Consider the following 5,000-nt stretch of genomic DNA (forward strand, 5'->3'; position numbering starts at 1 on the left):
ATCCTGTAGACAACACCATCTTGTTTAGCCGGGTTGACGGTGTCCTTTGGTCGCACTAAGTGTGACCGAAGTGTCGTGTCGGACTTAAAGACGGTGCGAATGCCTTGTTGTTCTAGGCAGCGGCGGAGAGACTCCGAAACTCCTTGGACATAAGGTAAAACGGCGGTGGATTTAAATTCCGCGACAGGCTCTCTTCGTGGGGTTGTTCGTGCCATATAACTTCCGCTTATGATCATCCTGTACAGCCTCTAACCACCATTTTGAATAATTATACTTTAAATAAACAACTGCTGAACACAAAATGGTGCGAAAAGCGTAAACTCAAACCAAATTTCATCATTTAATTATCAATGGTTGTTATCAATCAGAGGAACAAATCAGTATCAGGATCATACAAGTGTGAACATAATAACTTGAAAAGCCATTGAAATGTGAGGGAGGAACCCAGTCTAATATTTGATTTAGGAATAGCACATTTCTGAATGTAAATGTCACACGGTGATTTTCAGTTTTATTCAATGCGATTCAGTCAGCCACTACTTACAACACTAGCTCTATTTACATGATATTGCTCTAATTATTTGCGCTATTTAAATTACAACATCTAAACGACTTACGATACTAACAAATACAGTGACGACAAGGGGCAAAGAAAAAAAGAAGAAAGATAGATAGTTATCATTACAGCTTGAGGTTGTACTATATAAACATAAAAAAACAGACCAAAGGCATGTGGTACATTAAAGGTAAAATGAATCATGCATCTGACAGGAGATTAGAAATAGACTAATGGGTAGGAGATACCGATAGGTATAGAAAATATAATCTAAATTATTATATGGCTTGCTCCGTGAGCGGGCAAGATGAATCAAATCCTGCGCTGTGATTGGCTACCCGAACGGGTAAGATGGAGCTATCTTGCCCGCTCGGGACTACCCGCCGTGTCCCACAAGAAAAATTTCTCCGAAAGCCATATAATAAATCCTTTATTGACCAAGCTTGTTCGGTCAAGATGGCTGGATATTGCGGGTTTATGGACCTCGACTCCGTCTCGGTCCATAAACACGCAAAAAAAGAACTTGGCCAATATCCAGCCATCTTGACCTTGGTCAATAACCCATACATATTAATTAAATCCTCATATATCCTGTAAGAGGTTTCCATTTCTTTGTGTCTCCACTTCTCATGCTTTTTGTTTCTATTTCATATTGTGATTTTAGTGTGCATATGAAATTTGAATGATCATCTTTTGTTTTAGCGAGCCATATGTGATATCGTGCTAAGAGAAAGCAGTAACTGATAAGAAGCGCAAATTGAGAGATATCTGGCCTCAGACCCAAAGCAGTAATATTTGTCAAGGCATAATCTCTAGGGAGTAAATTTAAGTTTTTCAGCCATTCAGTAAGTTTATTCCAAAAGTGAGATGTTTCGCGGCATGACCAAAAGATGAATAATTGACTCAGAGGGGGTGTGACAAAAACAGCACTTTTCATTGCCCTGTAGACCTATTCTAAATAAGAAGTTACATGGTTGGTACACGTCTATGTAAGAATTTAAACTGAAACTCTATCAGCTTAGTGCTCTTTGTGCATCTTTTAGCTAAAAGATAAGCAGCAGTCCAATTCATGTTGTCATTTATTGGTAGGCCACAATCCTCTAGCCACTTCTTTTGACTTGACTCTGCGGTTAAACTCTTGTTGCTAATCAGTTTTTTATATATTAATGTAGTTGCTTTTTTGACTTGTAAAATTCTTGTTGTAAGTGGCTCATATTCGTGGTCGGTGTTCTGTAAATCTTGAAATCAGCTGAATTTTGCTACCCTTTACTATAGTAACCAATATTAAAACCACCGATTTCCGTCTGAATCCCGATTTTTGACAGTTAATGATATCCAGTAGTGTTTTATGATAATCATCTATCGACGCTGTTGAGGCTGAGGGTAAAAAATTTAAAGTTGCCGAGTTCATTTTTTGTTACATTTTTGAGTGGCAATTCCTGGTTTCCTTAGTTTAGATAAAATCTTCAACCAACTGGTCAGTTTCGTGAAAAATGATACCCTATTCTAGACCCAAACGCTCTGATTTATATACCCTATTCTAGAGTAAACTGCTTGAAAACCATACCCTTCACAGCGGCACATACCTATGTGGCCCATATATGGCAGTACCCCCCTCCCCCACCCGGGCATAAGCGGTAGAAGAAGAGTACCATAAATACCCGAAAGTGAGACTGGCCAAGTAAGGGACCGTTCATTTTTTATGAGGGAGGGGGGGCTGGTGGGATTTGGGAAGCGCCATTTAAAAATCGCATGACCCCCCCTCAGCTTACCAATTTTTTCACATGACCCCCCCTTATAGCGGTCATTTTTTGGGATGACCCCCCCCCAAAAAAAAATTGAACAAACAATATTTAGATTTCAACTTTTTTAATATTTCTCTATTATCCCCCTACTTCACGTTATTGTGCTCACTATGAAGACAATATTTACAATCTCTATACGACAGAGAGCTGTTGTTTAAAAAACAAATCAAAAGAAAGAGAAGTCAATTTCGGATCTCCTAGTTGTGGCTCGCCCTGAGCATGTGGCATTTGGCCTCTCATTGGCATCTTCCTCATCTGAATTGATGAATGCAAGAATGACGTCACTTGAATCATCGTCTCCCCCAGAGTCAATGGCATCACTGTCATACTCATCATTGTCACTTTCATCCCTTTCACTGCTGTCAGCACTTGCCGTGTGGTCATTTTGTGTCGATGTCCTGGCATTTCTCAGTGTTGGTTGGCCAGCTCTGAGGACTCTTCTGCTGCAAGCATGAATGTCTTACAATTGCCTTTACTTTCTCACTCTTGCTGCTTTTCAAATGCTGCTTCAGCCCGTGGTGGTTTGAGTACTTGTTTAGTTCTGGAACACGTAGCTTTTTAAGCTTGGTTAGATCTTCGCACAACTCAGTCCAAGGATAATCCTCCTCCCTACTTAACTTTGCCTTTTCTTCTGCTCTCTTTTTCCTTTTAAATTCCAGCACTTCAAGATGCTGAAGATAATCCACCACAAACTTCGATTTGACAATAAACTTATCTGCAAATAGAGCAACGCTCTCTGGGTCAGATAAAACCAGCCTGCCACTTCCATGCTCTTTCTTCTTTATATTGTTAATCCAATCGGGGAAAGAGCGCATTACTACATGAGCATCATGAAAGAGGCTCATTCCAAAATGCGCAATAATGGCGAAAGCGACGAGTCGTTTAAGAAAAGGTTTACAGCTGAGCGATCCAGGCAGTTTGACATCTTACAAGCAAAAGAAGCAATCTTTCTAAGTGCGGATGGCTGTTCAGAAAGGGCGAGTGAGTTTTCCATGCAAGGGTACCAGTTGAAGCCCAGTGATGGAAGAAAACTGAACTTCTCCATCAAAGAGCACAGAGCAATGGTGGAAAAGTTGAATGTCATATTGAAAGATGTAAAGGAACACGATTCCACACTCTTTCAGTCCAATGGGCTTGCTTTAAAGCAGGGCGGAGAATTTGCCCACAGTTTTAATGTAAAACAGATCAAATGTACAGAAGCTAAGTTGACGAAGGTCACGCAGGACATGGAAGCACTAGAAAATAAGAAGAGCAATTATAACAGCATATTCAAGGGCATACTGAAACAGCACATCAACAAAAGGAGAAGGAAAAAAGAAAACCGCAGAAAGTCAAATGAAAGAAAGAGGAAGCGGACTGAAAACAACGTCCAACGAGTTTATGGAATCTGTGTTGGAAACCCGTTAGGAAATGATCTTCCACAATGCCTTGTGTACTCTCCTAGAACGGTCGTCCTGGAAGAGTGTCTTAAAGTTGAGGATGTTGCCACGTCGATATTTAGAAGAGATGGGCCATACATCGCACAGCTCTTGGAAGGGAATTATTTCACCAATGTTACAAGAAGCAGAATCACCACCAACCTTGAGCGGGAAGTCAGAGATTATGTTTACACCTTCATGTACCCTGAAGAGTACACTCTGACGGAAAGCATTGCTGCTTCTTGCAGCATTGGTGAAAGAGACTCCCATAGCAGCACAAGCGGCGACGAAGAACTCGACGACAGCGGAGATGAAGATGAGTGCCAGTGAAAGTTGCATTCGAAAATAACAGTGTTAAATACTTCTTTTCAGTAGCTACAAATGCTTTTTGTCGCCAAACGTTTTTTTAAAGCAGAAGGAAAGTTTGTAATAAATTTGTATCCTGCCTTCTATGTTTATTCTACAGCAATTTTTTTGATATTCAAACATGATGCCATTTTAAAGTTTTACTAAAATATTTCAGGTGACCCCCCCTTTTCCCCTTATTTTTTTGGGATGGCCCCCCCTCGAAAGCCATTTTTTTTCGCATGGCCCCCCCCCCCCCCAAATCCCACCAGCCCCCACTACCTCATAAAAAATGAACGGTCCCTAAAACCAACAAAGAAAACCTGAAGAGTAGTTTTTTCTTCCTGGTGTTTTTTGGATTGATAGCGGGCGCGATCGAGCGCCACGTCGCAGTGTTGAAAACCTTAGATCTCGCGCGCTATCTCGCGACCCCTCGGGTGATTGCGTGATACTTCGCGCTGAAGTGCGCGTTAGAACCCAGGAGTCTCACGGAAATATTACTGTTTTGAGCCACCTTAAGCTTTGCAGCTTATGGGGTCGTGTATAAATAGATCACCGAAAAGACAGTTACAGAGACAAAAATTCTAAAATAAGGCTTAAAACCTACTTAAATGTACGAAAGTAAAATAAACATCTACAATGTGAGGTCAAATCTAATTGATATTTATATTTATGATCATTAAGGGGGTATGGTACCCTAAAATATGGCGATGTTCATGAAAAATTCAATTTCTTGGAAATACAAGACTTAAGATCCTTGAGGACTTGTCAAAAACATTTTGAAACGATCTTGCAGAATTTCCTTCCAGATGAGTGTGAAATTTAAGGAAAGTACACAGTGGTATAAGTTTTTTCACGTGGCAACGGCCATAGCAA

At 40.5% G+C, this 5,000-nt stretch overlaps 1 protein-coding gene across 1 annotated transcript in view; it reads right to left on the bottom strand.

Annotated features, from left to right (window-relative positions):
• Positions 1-4,321: 4,321 nt before the first annotated feature.
• Positions 4,322-5,000, bottom strand: part of LOC110059300 (carbohydrate sulfotransferase 11-like) — an 11,346-nt gene continuing 10,667 nt past the window's right edge. The window contains exon 4 of the mRNA XM_089293591.1: positions 4,322-5,000. This exon is cut by the window's right edge and continues 1,752 nt beyond it. The gene's annotated coding sequence lies outside the window, so the exon portion shown is untranslated.

The sequence above is a fragment of the Orbicella faveolata genome, unplaced genomic scaffold (genome assembly GCF_042242905.1).
Source record: "Orbicella faveolata isolate gen_17 unplaced genomic scaffold, um_ofav_v1 contig_25, whole genome shotgun sequence".
NCBI classification, from domain to species: Eukaryota; Metazoa; Cnidaria; class Anthozoa; order Scleractinia; family Merulinidae; genus Orbicella; species Orbicella faveolata.